Source organism: Ambystoma mexicanum, chromosome 5q (genome assembly GCF_040938575.1).
Source record: "Ambystoma mexicanum isolate Mex_15411 chromosome 5q, UKY_AmexF1_1, whole genome shotgun sequence".
Classification (NCBI taxonomy): domain Eukaryota; kingdom Metazoa; phylum Chordata; class Amphibia; order Caudata; family Ambystomatidae; genus Ambystoma; species Ambystoma mexicanum.
The window spans coordinates 1,202,369,301-1,202,385,720 of record NC_090933.1 but is presented as its reverse complement, the minus strand read 5'-3'; the positions used below and the strand labels follow the sequence as shown (position 1 = coordinate 1,202,385,720).

Genomic DNA, 16,420 nt, shown 5'->3' with positions numbered 1-16,420 from the left:
AGCATTTCCTTCCCAGGCACTGAAAATGAGCCTTCTGTCCCCTTCAGTACTCTGCACAAAGATTTAATAATTTCTTGGTTTCCCTTATGGACCTGCAACAAAGCTCCAATGCCAGCATTGTTTGGATTAGTTGCTATAACAGTTTTCCTGCAACTGGAAATCCCATAAAGCTGGCTTCATTTTCTCAATTACTTCAGACTCTCGGTTCAATATGAAGCTGGCCCCTATCTATACAGTGACACTGGCAGCTTTTCTAACACACTTTCCATAATATTCTGCCATGCCGGGGAAATGGCACTCCCATCTAGTTTTAGGTATGAGTGTCCATTATGGGTACGCACTACATCCACAATTGTCTGTTTCCACCGTTGGTCGAGTGACACTAACTTTGTGCAGATCTCCTGAACAAGCCTTGCACTCTGCTTAGTTAGGACACTGCCAATGCACATTGAAGTCTTGCATATTCGTGATAGTTACACCCATAAACTGTCAGGCAAATGAAGCCCTATTTGTCCAAAACCATCATGTCTCTCGTAGCATGCACTCTAATCCACTCCAAAATCTATTATTGTGATACCTTATTGATGGACACATTGGAAGCCAATGTAGGTTGCTCAAAATTAAGCAGTCTGAGCAGTATGTGGGCTGGGCAGACATGAGTATGTCGCCAAAGCAAGAAGATCCCTCCACTGGCTGCCAGTTCATACGGATACCCCTCAAAATTCTTTCCCTTACTCATAAATGCCTTCCCGGGAAAGCACCAGGCTACTTGTCATAACGTTTATGCACGACTCCACGCTTCGTTCCAATAGCAGCAAGAAACGTCTCTCTCCCCCCCCCCCCCCCCCCTCCTGAAGTTGAAAAACTTAGGTGGCACAGGATTTGGTGCCTGTGCCTCAGATCTTCAGAATTCTTCTACCTAATATTCGGGACATATCGTGTCTTTCTAGCTTTAAGAAGGCCATAAAGACCTACCTTTTCAATTCTTTAAGGACTAGCTGTTCCACTCTTTATTTGATTTTGATTCTAGTCTGCTATGCTCCTCTTCTAGTTTGTCTTGCGCACTGAAGCCTAATCGCATGTTGCGCGTTAAAATTAATAGTCACCCTGGAAGAATTCACCACCCTGCATCATCCTGTTTTAAGATTGAATCGGCTGGGTTTAACATATGATGTAGAGAGACAAAAACTAAAACGAATTCTTATGTTCTGTAAACTCCTGAGTTTCAGGTAATTATGATGGTATGTCACTGTAGGGTCTAGCATGGGGAAACCGTAGCATTCTCACAACAGGCTTAGCCTCTCACTTTAGAGAATGCTTGTCTGCCTTAAATGGTTATTGAAATCTTTTTATAGTCACTCATTGCTTCATGACTTTCGTACTACTAGCAATGACGCCTACCACACTGGCGATTGCAATGACGCCTACCACACTGGTGACATTTCTGAAAGTATTGAAGCTGCACTCCTGTTAAGATGGCCCAATAGTCCCAAATATGTCCAGAAGAAACAGTCCATCTAAACCAGACTCCACAACGGCGTAGACCAAGTGTACAGCAAAACCCAATTTATTCACATTGAAACAAAGCCAGGACAGCATACATGCATTACTCTCGACATACATCATCAAAAACAGTTGCTTTACTACTACAAATATGTAATCACTGATGTCATAACATATCAGTTCACAAAACTTACAGGGATAGGTTAGTGGGTTTGGCTACACATAGATTCCGTAAGTGTTAGCATTTTTTCAGTGGGTTACACATCTGATGGATGCACCTGCAATCATCCCTGTATTGATAAAGATTAAACTACATCATCTTCACGACAAAAGGTTGGTTGGCACACCACTTGATGGGCGGCATGTCTCTAAGTATTTTGATAGGTTGGCACGTTACTTACCAATCTTGGACACTTGGCAGGTCATCGGGATATGAGGCAGGCATAGAGTAGGTGGTGAGGCCTGTGGAACATTCTTCCTTTAGTTACCATCCCCCTGTTTGGGTGGTCAGGAAAAGTCCTAATGATGAAGAGGTTCATGTACCATATTTGTGACTGGGGATGCAGCAGAGTTGGCCCAAGGTTGTTTTATGTATCCAGTGTAGTTTAACACATTGGGCCCAATTCATGGGAGTGTTTTTATAATGGCAAAACCCCATTGGAAAACGCTTTGAATTAGGCCCTTTGTATTCAAATTGATACATATTAGCTTTGCACACAAGTAGAAGGATAAATGTGAAACACAATCCAGATATGGTGTGCTATGATGTTCCTAGAAACTGGGCAACCAGGAGTTTTCATAATGCGCATGCAAGAAGCTGACTGGTCATAGAACACCCACTTTTCAGAAAATATTATTAAACATTCATGCACACTGAAATGCATAAACAGGGCATTTTTACATTTACATCTAGTGACAACAGCAGATGTACATTCTTCTAAGTGCATGGGAGCTTGACAGAGGGTTTCGGCTATTTGTTTTGACCAGCAATAAACATGCAGTGAAGTGACGGTCGAGGCCAGAATTGATTGATACTCGGCGTGGGTGCGGGGGGGGGGGCAGTAAAGGCGGGGAGGGGGTTGTGGGGGAGGGATGGGGTAGTGGCAGGGAAGGCGGGGAGGGGTTTGGGGGGGTTGCAGGGAAGGAGTTGTGGGGAGTGAGGGGGGGTTGCAGGGGCATGGAGGAAGGGGGGTACCAGGGGCAGCGAGGGGGGGGGGGTGGTTTGTTTTTCAGTATGTGCAGTGCATGCTGAAATGGTAATCATTAGACTGATTTTCCAATGACTCCAAAGCAAGGTGGGCAAGATTGTTCTCGACAGTTCAAAGAGAAACTGTTTATTCTGCTCTCTCTCATGTTTGAACTATCCGTGCAAACCATGTGCAAATTACATTTCTTGTCCCGAGATCTCGGACCAGCTGGGACTTGTAATGAATTATGTTTTAATGTGACTGTTTAAACTGTGTGCTGTCATGACCTACCAATGACTAATCCTAAAAAGCGGTGTGTTCTACACATGAGCTAAAGATGGTTGTGAGGATAACGATGAGAATGGAGGAATTGGAGAAAGATGGGATTTTGTTGTGTAGATTTTGACCAATCATGTGTAGGGGGTGGATTGTAATGAAATAGATGGGAGTGTTTTGACTGTTGGAAAAATGTATATAATGTGTAAACTTAAGTGGTTCTATGAGATTTGGGTGTGTTTGACTCCACATGGTCATCTGGCACTTCCCCGGATGATTGTACAATACACTTGCTTTACGTACAAATGTGCACTTGTTCCTTAAGTGGTGAGCTTGCTTGGTTATGGTGATTAGGGGCCCATCCATACACCTCATACCCATGCCAGGAGACCGGGAAATCCCTTGTACTTAGCCATGTGGCGCCTCTTGTCTACGTGCATGGGTAGATGGGACACTTGAAATACTATCTGTGGCCAGTGCTCTCCTATTTATGGGTCATGCTCAATGGGACCGTGTTTGGAATAGATGTATGATTTCAGATATTAGTGTCATGTTTTCTATTCCCACTGGGGACACGCTTTAGTTACTCTTCATTGAGTCTTTTGGCTTAGTTATACTGCAACTGGCTAACAAAGGCTGGTTGTGATCTATTAATCCTGGATACTGCTTGCGCCTTGGGAATTGCGATCTCGTGCTTTCGCTTTGACTTTCTGATCTGATCCTCCCTAAGTTCATGCTAATCTTGGCACTAGTTGCCAGCTACTATCCGAGGTCTGCACAGGTAAATATTTCTGTGGATTCAGCCTTTTGCAGTTTCCCAAGGCCTTGAGGGCTGTGCTCTTCTGTTATCAAGCTAAATTTGTGTGCCGTTCATGTTGCATTCACCTTAATTGATAATGCTGGTGGTATTCATGTCTGTGGATGCTGTTAGTATTATGTCTAAATGCATGTTACCTACTGTATGTGTTCTTCATGTGGAGTGCATGTTTGCTTCATGTCTACATACTGTTACAATGTTTTAATTTTTTTGCCATCTGGAGCTCATTGTTCCAAAAACCTGCTGTACCTGTGGGGGATAAGGGCGGAACGGCTGTTTCAGTGAGTAATGACTTTCACCTTTGTGGAAATTATGCGGGGGAGGGGCAGAAGCATGGATGATATATTCATCTGCCTCCCAACACTCCACAGATCTTTACCTCTTCACTCCTAATTAGCGGGACACATTATTGGGCTGCTCAGCGGTTTGTGTGATCGCCAGCTTTATTTAAAAAAATATATTTTTTTAATGCAGCTTACGGGGAAAATACCTTCACCCCTGATCCCTTGGGCAAATGATTCTTCATTGCCCCCCGTCCCCCACACACTGGGGCTTGGTGATGTCAATAACCCAAGCCTGAGATCTGAAGTCTGTGAAATTAAAGGTTGTATTTGGCAAATCCTAATATAGAAGTGTCGCCTTCGCTCTTGGTGTGCCTACGCCAAAAGTAGAGTTAAACCTGTACTTGGACGCTCAGACCTGACTGTCATGCTAAATTCTTTGGCTCTAGCTGAATTAACCAACACAGTCCATTATTCCACCCCTGTGCTCAATCTCATTATATACAAAATGGTTCATTGCCCCTCTTCAGCTGAAAGCACACACTGTCTAGAGGATCTTTAATGTGAAAATAAATATTTTAGTTTGCATGGCAAAGAATTAAGTTAGAAAATGTACACCTGTTGTTGTAGAGGTAAAGAGACTAGGAATTAATTTTGTAAAGATATATAAATACCTTTACCCCCTACTTAAAAAAGTGACGCATTCTGCCACTTTTGGGGCTGTGGTCCTGGAGTTGGAACCCATCAAAGTACGCATTACCGGTTTTCGTCCAGAAATGGTGCTTGAATTGTGGGCTGAATTTCCATGGATCCAGAATCCATGAAAAGTTTCACTGGATCCAGGAAAAACCAAAACCCTATGCCTGGGGCCACCATGCAGCACCACACCTGCAGTAATCCGCTGTTCCCAGCACTGACAAGAAGGCCCTGATTCATGGAATTATGTGCATGTAAAACGGGGATTTGCATGCCGTTCTGCCCGCAAATCCCTGTTTGACGAATGGGGATTTGTGGGCAGAACGGCACGCAAATCCCCGTTTTACATGCACATAATAACATTAATCAGGGCCTCAAGAGTTCTGTTATTTTAAACCAGGATTAACGTTTGGCCAGAGACTAGAGTGGGTAATTCTCAGTGGCTATGGTCTTTAGCAAGTACTTTTTTGAGTGCAATATTAGTTGAGTAAAATGAGGGGTGAATGGAGCAGCATACTAAACCCATGACGGCAAACTGGTGATGGTATTCAGCATTTGTATCTGTCTTGTAGCTAAAGCTTGATTGCTTTGCCGGCAAGTGTAGGCTTTGGTTTAGGATGGGGTACATTTAATTTGCAATCAGTTTTGGCTAAACATGTTGCTGTTAGGGTTTATAATAGATGTTCAGGTTGGTTTTATCATGATTTGTAGAGATTGCAGTGAATAGCTGTAGAGATTGCAGTGAATAGCTATAGAAGTGGGTTATTTTTCAAGTCTTATTACCTGCCAACCTTGACTCTTTCCTCTGGTCCATAGCTTCATCCATGTCCCCATTCCTCCACCCCTCTCCCATAGAGTTCCCTTTTTTGGATTTCCAGTGTGGTCCTGAATCATTGAATTCTGATTGTGTGCATGAAGATGCTGGGGTCCCAGGCTAGGCTTCAGTGAGTCCACCATCTCCTCTTCTGCATGCTTGGTCTGGCATGCCTGCACAGTTCATATGGGAGGGTGCAATGGTCAATGGAACGCGATGGCTTCCCATCAATTCATCAAACGCCTTACATTTCGCCCATACATCCTTTCCTTCTCGCCCCAGTCATCGGTAGTGATTGGGATAATGGCCTTGCCGATAGGTGGTTTACGTTCCTTTCATGCATGCAGTTTTTTTGCGTCCAGAGGAATGGATCCCAGCGCATGGCCTTGGGTGTCTTTGTACAGCTTCAGGCCGTGCCTCATCAGTAGGTATTCTGCCTTTCCAAGGGTCCTAGCAACCGGACGATTTGACACAAGGCATCATTCTATGATGATGAAAGCAAAATGGCAGCAAGGTTTTGAACTAATCCTCATTTGGCCTGTTCGAGGTGTAGCGTGGGGCTCCCTCTTTTGTGATTCTATAGTCACCCTGAGTGAGACGGGTATGCCCAGACGTGGGTGCTGGGCCTCAAGATCCAAGCTGCACCTACCTGATGGTACCCAATGAGGCCGAAACATGTTTGGGGATGCCTGTGGTCTCGTGCAGAAGGATGTAGCCAAGCAGTTCGGGCTGGACTGCCCCTTTTGGGGTGGGGCCAAGCCCGATTTGCATATGGTCTTCCCCTTTTTGTAATGGTTTGGCAGGCAAATAACTTGGGTATGGAGGTTTCATCACGGCGAAGACCCTGTGAATCCAGCCATACTGTGACAAGTCCACACAGACCAAGAAGAATCCCAACCCACGACTACATACTCAACCCGAGGAGATGGAGCAATGAGGCTCAAGCCTTGGTATCCAAAAATCACCGCTGATGGATAAAATATATCCGCAAGAAGACGACGAGCTCGGGCCCAGAGCAATGCCAGATGTTAAGATTAATGCTAAACCTAAACTTCCAGCCATAACTTTGTAATGCTGGTTGGCATTGGGCCTTAAATGGATGCATAGTATACATGGCCCTATTTTGGTGGTCCGATTGGCATTGTATCAAAGCCTATCCTTGAATGCAGCACCAAGATTGTTTTGTGGTTACCCGCCACCCCCCCCCCCCCCCCCCCCCCTTCTTTAGACCTTGCTATCTGGATAGCGCACATTTTTCGATGGCGCATTATGCAGGATTGTTCTGCTTCCAAGTGCTGTCGTGGTAGTCTGTTACCTGCAAGGCCCTTTTAGTTTGCCCCCACTGTGTTCTCATAATGTGCATTGTCTTATCCTCCTGTAAAAGCACCTTAAGCTTGGGTTTTCGGCTATACATGTTTTGCTTGCTTGTTGCGTCATTTCCGATAGAAATGGCATCCCTAGTGTTCAGGAAACGGAATTGCCTGCAGCGCAGACTGCGCCAGTTCATCAGACTTGTGGCTGCATGTGTCGCGAGTCTCTGAAGCGAGCGCTTAGCTGTACTGCCAGCTCTTGTTGAGTCAAACTAGAGCGCGCAAACGAGAGTCTCTAATTTGCAGAGAGCTTAGTCGGCCTAAGAGCATTAGCGCATGTGCTTGTGACATTACCGGGCAGGCAGCCTGTGTGCCTGTCATGTGGTTCCTGGAGGCAGACTCGGCTGGTTCCAAGCGGCGCTAGCTATTTGGGTCAGAAATAGACCTGGGCTTCCTCTAACCCGGACTTGGGCGCGAGTTGCGCAGCATAACCCACAAGGTGAGTGCGCGAATGCCTGCCGTGCTTCTGAAGCGGCCGGAGCGCCGGCCAGTCTGCGCTGCGCAGCTCCGGGTGCAGCCTTCACCTCGCCGTGTGTTTACTCGGCGCCAGAACACGTTGCTGCGATACAGGGACGTTCCGGGCCGCGGAAACAGATCGGCTTTGTTCAGACTGAGCCTGTTTGGGTTCAGGCTTCCATTGTTGCTGCTGCGTGAAGAAACCTGCGCTGGCGCAGTCTTGCCCAGGGACGCTTTTAACGCGCCTCTTCTCCTCGTCGCATTAATAGAGCAGAAAGCCACACTCTCCTGCCTGAGCTGTGCTGAGGAGGATCTCGGGATAACACCCGAGGGGGCATCGGCGGCGGGAGGGTGCTAATTTGTTTTGCGCCGTTGGCCCCAAGGTCCTGCTGAAGCGCTGTCGCAGCTGATCGCCTTGTGTGTCGCTCACGTTGGCAGCGCGTCGAAACTTGCATTGCGCTGGATGGCAGCGGGTATGTATTCATGCGCCTCTGTTGACCGAGCCCTGTTGGCTCTTGTGTGTTTTTATTTCAGTCACCTTTTATTTATAATGCAAGTGTCTGTCGCTCGACTGGTGACTCCAGCGCGAACAGAACCCCCGACGCCCACCCGTCGAAAACGTACTTTTGTTCGGGCTCTAAATGTGCGCCATTACTCCCCCACCCCCCGTTTTTATTTTACCAGTATTGCTGGTTATGGCCCCATATCTGAAGAAACGTCACGCCCTCCGACCCCTTGAACGGTGTAGGGTCCAGCCTAGTTAAATATGAAACGCGTACAAGGGGAGTGTGTCATCGCATTAGAAGTTGTATATGCCTTTAACAGCAAAAGTCCTCGAATAGACTAAAGTTTTTGTTATTGGCGTCAAAGGCAGATCTGACACGGAGCCTCTTAATGGTATTCCCTGCCAAGTTTCCCAATTCCACGTGACACCGAGCCACTGATTGTTTCCAATTGCATGCTGGAACTTGTAGTTTGTTTCTTTCCCATTGTAAGGATGGGCTTAAAAGTCCCAGCATGCAGTCTGGGGTAAATGGAACTGGCTCGAGGAGTCGCACATGGAGGTGGGCAACTTGACAACTATGATGCTGGCCTAGTGGTTGAGGTAGAGTTCTTCATGTGGCTGTCAAGTCTGTTTTTTTGTTTTAATTGCACGGTGCCGTTAGGTCGGAGATGAATACAGACTGCCCCCATGCCTTCTTCACCTTTGTTCCATCTTAGTTCATCATCCGCCCCCCCCCCCCCCCCCAGGGTGAAAATGGGCCATCTATTTGGCTTTGACACAATGAAAGCGGGTCACATATGGAAGTGCCTTCAGTTCATGACAAAAAGTGATTGTCCATTTTAAAGAAAGTCTTCAGTAACACTGGTGAAAACTGCTTTCTGCACAGTGAATGGCCTCTTGAAACTGCCCTTGGGCCAACAAAAAAAACGGGCCCCCGCTAGTTTTTTGGGCCGGCATGTAGCAATCGAAGCTCCCCCCCCCCCCCCCCGCCGCCGCTTATTTCTTGTTTGCTTGTTATTTCTTCCAACCCCCTCTTGTGATGCTGCCCCTGCATGCTCGCTAGCTGTGTTGCTCTGCACTACACCCCCAGACTTGCTTATTTAGTTACTTACCCTGGTGCGTACTTGTGTTGTCTGCCACCTGCTTGCTTGGTCTCATGCCCACATCATCTGCTTGGTCCAGAAGCCATACACCCACATTTGTGATAACTTGCTCCATCATTCCCTCCAACTGGGTTCTGTCGCTTTCCTCTGGGGCCTGGGGGTGGAGGGTGGCACTCAAGTCTCTTTCCTCTTGGAGTAGGTGGGGTGGGCGGGGGGCTTGTCATGTGAACAGTGAGTTTGAGGACCAATTAATATATATATATTTTTTATATTGCCCAGCAAGTTGGAGTAGGAATGGGTTTGCACTTACGGGTCGCCTGATCGTCGCCTCCAATGATTGAGGTCCCTATAGCCATTTCCATTCTACTCGAAGAGATTGGACAGGGTAAAGGTCACCTCGGAAGGGGAAAGTAGGGGAATTTGTGGCAGCAAGGGTTTAGTAGTCGGTCTCAAGTTTGGTGTAGCAATACTTTGCGCCGATTCCTCGGTTTCTAGACCTTGGTAAAGTTGTTAGTTGAAGGATTTCGAGGAATTGGCAAGGAAAGGCAGTGAGGTGATGAAGGCTAATTTGGCTGTGTGTGGATTCGGCTACTTTCTTTTGAGCGGGAACTGCAGAAAATGATCAGCGTTTCTGTTGAGATTGATGGACTCCACTTCCTCAAGCACGCCAAGGAACACTGGTGCCCAGTTTTACAATGTGCTGAAGTATCCAGTCTTCCCTCCAGGGGTAGGTTGCTAATGTTTGGTCTAGGGGTGGCAATTTGAAGTGCCCATGTAGGCATGTTGGGGTGTGGGCGAAAGTGACTGTCCAGAGTGCTGTGCGTGCGTGGCCGCCCCTGGATTGTCGTGTTTGTCTAAGCCCGAGTGAGAAATTGACTTGTAACTTTGCAGCCGAGTCCCATGCCCTAGGCCGCTCTATGCATGCTGAAGCGGGTAAGCTCCATAAACAATACTCAAACTTTTCAGCTTTTGCTGCTTGGTTGCATTTTCATGCATTGTTGTGCCATTAACAAGACTCTACTTTGGGTCGCTATTGATTTTAAGGTCATTAGCGTGCATTGACACCATATGTGACAGTCATCCGCCCGATTGAGGTAACATTACTTCCCTATAATTTATTATGAGATTGCAAATAATGGCATGCATCCTATTAGTGTGCAGATTTCATGGTTTACTACGACCATTAGCTTGTTAGAAACTGAGCTACGTATGACCTAGCACTCCGTGAACAGTTCTCTGAGCCTTTTCAGGTATCTCTTTTTTCATTTCAGTACTTCTAATCTATTCTTGCTGTGCCTTGGAATGACACCAGGCTTTAAATATCATTCACCAGACGAAGGCATGCCTCTAGCTACATGCAACTAATGCCACAATACTAACTTCACTCTGAATTTCGGTTCAATCGATATCTCTTGTAACCCTTCTAACTGGGAGTGGTTTCTACCTTGGATCGTTGCCTATAGAACATTCGCTAACAAGAGATTGCTGCAAAATTTAAGAAGCATGTCGAATGATGGAATATAATACATCTATTGTATTTTTGTTTCATTGTACCCATGTATAAGGACACGTGAGGAACTGATGGATTGTACTGTAGAATTAGGAATTTGCACCTGATGAAGGGTGTGTGATCCAGAAATGCTTTGTGCTACTATCAACACATTTTTTTTGCTTTTTAACAAACGGAATTATTGTCATTGTTTTGAGAAACTACTATATTCTATGATTATTTTCTATTATGGCTGATTCACTCAGGAAAAAAGTGTGCAGAGGACTGGTGAATCCAATACTTTTGGATACTTTTCTTTCTTCATGCTGTTCGTTGAGCCAGGATTTTCAATGTGGAGTCTGGGTGAGCCATGCAGTGGTGGTGACCGATCCCTACGGTGCTGTTTGGCAATGTCATCGGCTTATGGGTTGAAGATGCTGGGAATGATGCGTGGTGTTGGTTAGGAAGCACTGGAAGACTCTGCAAATGTCTGTACTGAGAAGCACCGGCTTGCCTTCGTCAACATGCTCACTCAGCTGGCTCGATAAGGTATCTGGGTAATGCATCAGCTTGGAACATGTAGAAGCTCGTGACCAGGTGACATCGTCAAGTTGAGTCCACTAGAGACTGCAGATCTTCGGCATCAAGCAAACTGAGATGTGTAGTCAGTTCACCATCTGTCAAGGATGACTTGGCGCCATCCCAGCTGCTGAACGGGAACCACTGAAGGTGCCCAAACCAGCTTAAATGCGGTGCAGAGATGAAGGTGGAGCTAGGGGTCAGTCTTTGTTCAGCAGTTGCGAGGAGTCCCGATCCAGGGGGGGGGGGGGGGGGAGTCCTGCTGCACTCTCCCCCTCCTTTGCGCAAATCCTGGTTAACTTTTTTTAATCCTGTGTAAAAGTTTTGTATGTCCAGTTCCTTTTCAACTGTTCAAGTATTTCTCACCTGTTCTGCCTATTGCGCCCTTCACTGTGAAGGGGGGTGGGGAACATGGTCAAGCACAGAGCCTCCCCTCCAAACCCATTCTACCTGCTGTTTCTCACATTTGTTTCATGTCTGGTTCTCTGTATTGAAAAGGCAAGCATCCCTCACGCAGCACCCGAATTGCAGATGTGCAAACATCTGTCAATAAGGTAATGTGAAATGTCGTGCCTACTGGGAGCCTTATGGTAGTGATACCATTGCTCTGCTCCAATATAAAGTACATGGGTGTTAAGTCATTTGTTTAGAAAAGACTATGCATTGTGATTGCTACACCGACTTGGAATGATGACCGTGGTTGGATTAGGTTGCACAAAGCAGTGGGGGGGAGAGTAAAGCAGACTTCGGCTGGAAAAGTGAGTGGGCAATGGGGGTGGTCCTACCGCTCCCCTGCCCTTTCTATTCAAGCCTGGTGTCCTTCATCCGTTATCCAGGTCCTCTTCCTGAACTCTGACAACACCCAATTTACGACTGCTTCTGTATACGTTTTAGCACATGATCGCATCCTCTCAATATTGTATGCATGCATGGCCCATACATAATGGGTGACTGGGCCCGACCCGCCACCATTGCCCATTCTGGACCAGCAAAAGCCAGCACAGTTGAAGGGCTCCTAGACTACCTTACACTGTCCAAGGTAAACCAGGTTTTCTTTTGACTTGAACATTCCCAATGGGCCATGCAAGGTTTTACTTCCTCCCCAGCCTTGCACAGCCCATTGGGGATGAAGGCTGGGGCACTGCAGGTCTAAATGTCTGTAGGGGAGGCTCCTGCACCTCCCTACACCTTGAGGTCTCCCTAGGCCACATCAAGGTTTTCTGGGTGCCCTCGGTAGCCAGAGTGCTCTCTAGTTCCTGTGCCATCTGTGTGAAAGCTGGAGGACCCCACTGGAAGTCAGTGTCCACACTGGGGCTGCCGGCAACAAAAGAAATGCATGTATGCAAGTGTTTCTGTTAGTGTGCGGAGTGTAAGAAATTAATGCATGAGGGAATGAGTAGAATGAATGTAAGAATGCATGCGTGTGTGCCGATTAGTAGGGCTTTGGTTGTGTGCAGGGTTGGAGGGGATTTTGTGCAGCAGTTACCGGGGGCATGACCTTTAAAAAAAAAAAAAAAAAAAAATCCAATGTAAAACTGCCCTACTTTGGTGCAACTAGTCTGGACATATTCTGAGTCATTGCATTTTTTTTTTATTTCTTTAACTGATGTCAAGGGGAAGGCTAATATAATTATTGATGAAACCATTCTTGACAGGTTTTCTTATTGTAGCATTGCATTTTTTTTTACTGCATCAGTATTTTCTTATGTGGGTTTACCGTCATATATTGGCAGAGGCCCACACTGACATTACACAAAGCAAATATGAGTGTTCTGATGTTGGAATGCTGGCATAACACGTGCCTTGAAACTGAAACACTGGTGTATAGGCGCGTTAATTATAAATGTCATATCAGATGTTGGTGTGAGCCAGCAAAGACCTTTTTATTTTTTTATTTAAATACTGGCATACATTGTGGAAAAGGGCACCCTGAATGTGTTGGAAAATGTTCTTGCGCACTGTGAAGACTTATTTCGCATGGATTTTTTTAACGAGTTACCCTAAAAAACGATTCCTAACTGTGTGGGTTTTAGTGCAATTTTTGAAAAAGGGAGGAGGTGAATAATGCCAAAACACCCTAGGTTGCTTTGAACTCCCTCGCTGCTCTGTCACTCGCGCATAGATTGACGCCTCTCCAATTACTATTCAGCACCCACGGATTGTTGGCAATAGTGTTCCTGGCAAATAGTTCCTGAGTGGAAAGTGGTGTGCAAGATTCGAACTAAACACCAAGCTTGTTGCTAGGAGGTCGGTGCCTGTTCAGTGAACGGCGAGCGTGCGGGGTCTTGGACCTTGCCTTCCATCTGCTGTAAGCGGCTTGCGCGATCACAAGACACACGGGCACGGATAACTTTGGATAGGTCGCGTTAAGGGTGCAAGCACTCAGCAACAGCTAAATTTAGATGCTGGAAAGTGTTTGGAAATAGGATTGGGGTGGGAGTTCAGCCCTGCGCGTGCGGCATGATTTTTAATCCATATACAGTAAGAAGCCAAGCGCGCTCGCATTCAGCGCGAGGGTTTGTGTTGGAAGCGTGCAGGTACATTGGCAGCCTGTTATTTGAAACTTTTCTCTCACAGGCCGCTAATGAGTGCTTTATGACCACCTGGGACACTTCCCAGGTGCTAACAAAGCATGGATCGCACCCGCGGGGCCTCACGAGGCACAGGGCGCTAGGAATGCAAAGTTTTATACGTCAACAACAAGCGGAGTGTTCAAGCATTGCCCGGCAGTCCCGGGGAGTACGCAGTTTTTCATTTGAAAATGATAGCAGGGCATGCCCGTCTTGTTGTCCTGCTCTACCCGATACGTGGCCGCTGCAAAGATCTGTGTTGAACCTTGAAGCACTCGCTCAGCCTTTGATCCTCGCAAGGCCAATTGGAGCTATTATAAATGTGAGCATTTACAATGCTACATACAGAACGGCATTAACAAGTAGCTTACACTAAGTGCTTTTTTCCCCTGTGTTCTCGCCTTTTTCCTTATTCTGGCTTTGCGACTCAACTAATTTGTTTAATGCTTTTTCTTTGTTCATTTCTTTTTTCCCCACCGGAAGTTCTTGTGTCCAAAAGATGTCCCTATTTATGCGAAGTGACTTGCATGCATACCTTGCATATTTGCTGTGCATTAGTTTCGAAGGTGCGCGTGGTTGTGCTTAGTTCTCATTTGCCTCGTTCCACACAGACGCGCTTCCAATGCGTTTTTTTTAGTAGCCAAACATTTTTTGGGATGCATTCTCTAACTATGTATAACACTCATTAGTTGGCGAGTACTCTATTTTCCTGTACTCTTGAATGTTATTGTTTGGATTAATTTGGTATGATGCAAAGACCGGTTTAAATGTTTTTTTTACAATACTTGCTAATGTGCTGGATTTCCTGAATGTATGTTTGGGAGCGTTTTTTAAAACTGGGATTTCTGGTTCCTCTTGGGCAGACATGAGGGGTACTTGAGGTGTTGGTGGGGCTCTTTGTACACCAGAATTGTATCTGACCAATACATTTTTGTTCCTGATATAGTGAGGTGGCTCAAAGGCTTGCATTGGAAGTCATTTAATGTCAAAGGCCTCTGAAGTGCTTGGAACTCCCCTCCCCCATGCTCAGATGCCCAAAAAGAGGACTACAAAGTATAGGCTAGCAAAGCAATGGCACAATATGGGCATTGAACAAACCCTTTCATTCTCACCTGTAATGGATTTTAAGTGTCTCTACTTTTTAACAAGCGGGTTGTTCCAGAGTCGAGCTCCCAAGACGGTACAAGATCTAGAGACTGGTCCTGCTGGGCACCATGAAGATCTTAAGAGTTGTACCACAGTATTTGTTTTTAAACTACAAGAGCGTTGTCAAAAGAAGTGTTCTGCACCATTATCTGTGATTTATATTCTGATACTGCTATTGGCAGGGAGCCAGGCTGTAACCTCGTGAGGGTAGGAGTGCTATGATTGTGTCTACAACTCTTTGGAACAGTTCAATCTAATGGAGGATTTGCAGACGTTGAGTAGATCATTCTAATAGCTTATGTGCAGAATCTACTTAATGGTCTTGTTTTAGACCCGATTGTGCCCCTTTGCTACAAAGGCACTGTGATGCTGGAAATGCTTTATGGAGGGACATGGACTCCAAGTCCTTATCCTACCAATACTGTGTGTTTTTCCTCATGTTTTCTGCCACCGAGGTCCAGTCTGGACCTCTGGCTGCAGCTGTTTTATCCTTTGGTCAACACCCATGGGATACACTTATGGCAGCCATGGGTGGGGGTACACCCTTGTACCCATTATGTGTTTTTGGGCACCAGTGTGTTGCCTACAGAGCAAGGTATGGGCTGGTGGCAGCAGCATGCTGACTTGGCAGTGGGTCGGAGTGTCCTTAATTTAGGGACACCCAGGCTTTGCCAAATGTATCAGTGGATTCCTGATAGAAGGCAAGATGGTCCCTATGGCTTCTTGGTTTATATTGCCTTTTACCTTGTTTCCCAAAGTCCTGGAAAGGCCCGACTCTGTCCCTTCCTCCTGATTAGTTGTTGGGTAGAAATACCATAGGTCTCTGGGGCTGCCTTCTGCCAGACTGACTGGAGCCTTCCCAGGTGTTGTAGGTACGCCCTAGGGGTGGAACCTGTGTGAATGGAGTTCTGAGTCCACTCCCATTCTCTGTTGTGGGTGTCTGGATTCTGTGTGAAGCAATGAATGAGACAGCCCTGACTGAAACTGGCATGCGTGCGTGCAGTGTAGTGTGCTGCAAGGCTGGGTACTTGCCCCAGTGTTATTTGGCATGTATATAGCAGTCTATATATCATTGGTATGACCTCAAAGTGCTTGTGGGTTGAACGCTCTCAGGGACCGAAGTCCAGGTCATGTGGGTTGAACGCTCTCAGGGACTGAAGTCCAGGTCAGTTGAGAGAGTAGGGTATCGTAGGGTGCACTCATTATGTAGGCAGCTGATGCGATTGCTTGATGGTAGCTGCATCCTAGCATTAGGTGTGGTGGTATCAAGATCAGTTGAATGTGTGCAGTCTAAAGGTTGGACTCCGAGACTGGGTTTTGGCTGTGTTAGGCCTGTGTAGGACGCTTATGTGTGCAGCTAGGCTGTTTTTTGTTGTTGTGGGGTACAGCTGCGTTATAGCAGGGTGTTGAGTTGTTCATGGAGTATTGTTCGTATGTGAGCAGCTATGCTGAAATTGATAGAGGGTTGTAGCTGCGCTCTGTGATGTAGAGTAGAGCGTGAGCAGTGTGATAGCAGAGGTGAGTGTCTGGGGGGAGGTTTTATTTTTGAGGCCACTGTTCCGGATTTCTTATGCCTTTTTGCAATTGCTGCGCTCAGGGTGACCTTATTAGTGACTTAATAGTCGCTG

The 16,420-nt window shown here is 46.4% G+C and overlaps 1 protein-coding gene across 4 annotated transcripts in view; it reads left to right on the top strand.

Annotated features, from left to right (window-relative positions):
* PTP4A3 (protein tyrosine phosphatase 4A3) overlaps window positions 1-16,420 on the top strand; it is a 179,386-nt gene that overhangs the window by 88,124 nt on the left and 74,842 nt on the right. Inside the window, exon 1 of one of the 4 annotated variants that reach the window (XM_069621716.1) lies at window positions 7,229-7,383. The exons of 2 other annotated variants lie outside the window; for them this stretch is intronic. The gene's annotated coding sequence lies outside the window, so the exon portion shown is untranslated. Of the gene's footprint in view, window positions 1-7,228; window positions 7,384-7,485; window positions 7,874-16,420 lie in introns of those variants that run through there. One more of the 4 variants, XM_069621717.1, reaches the window with a different exon arrangement.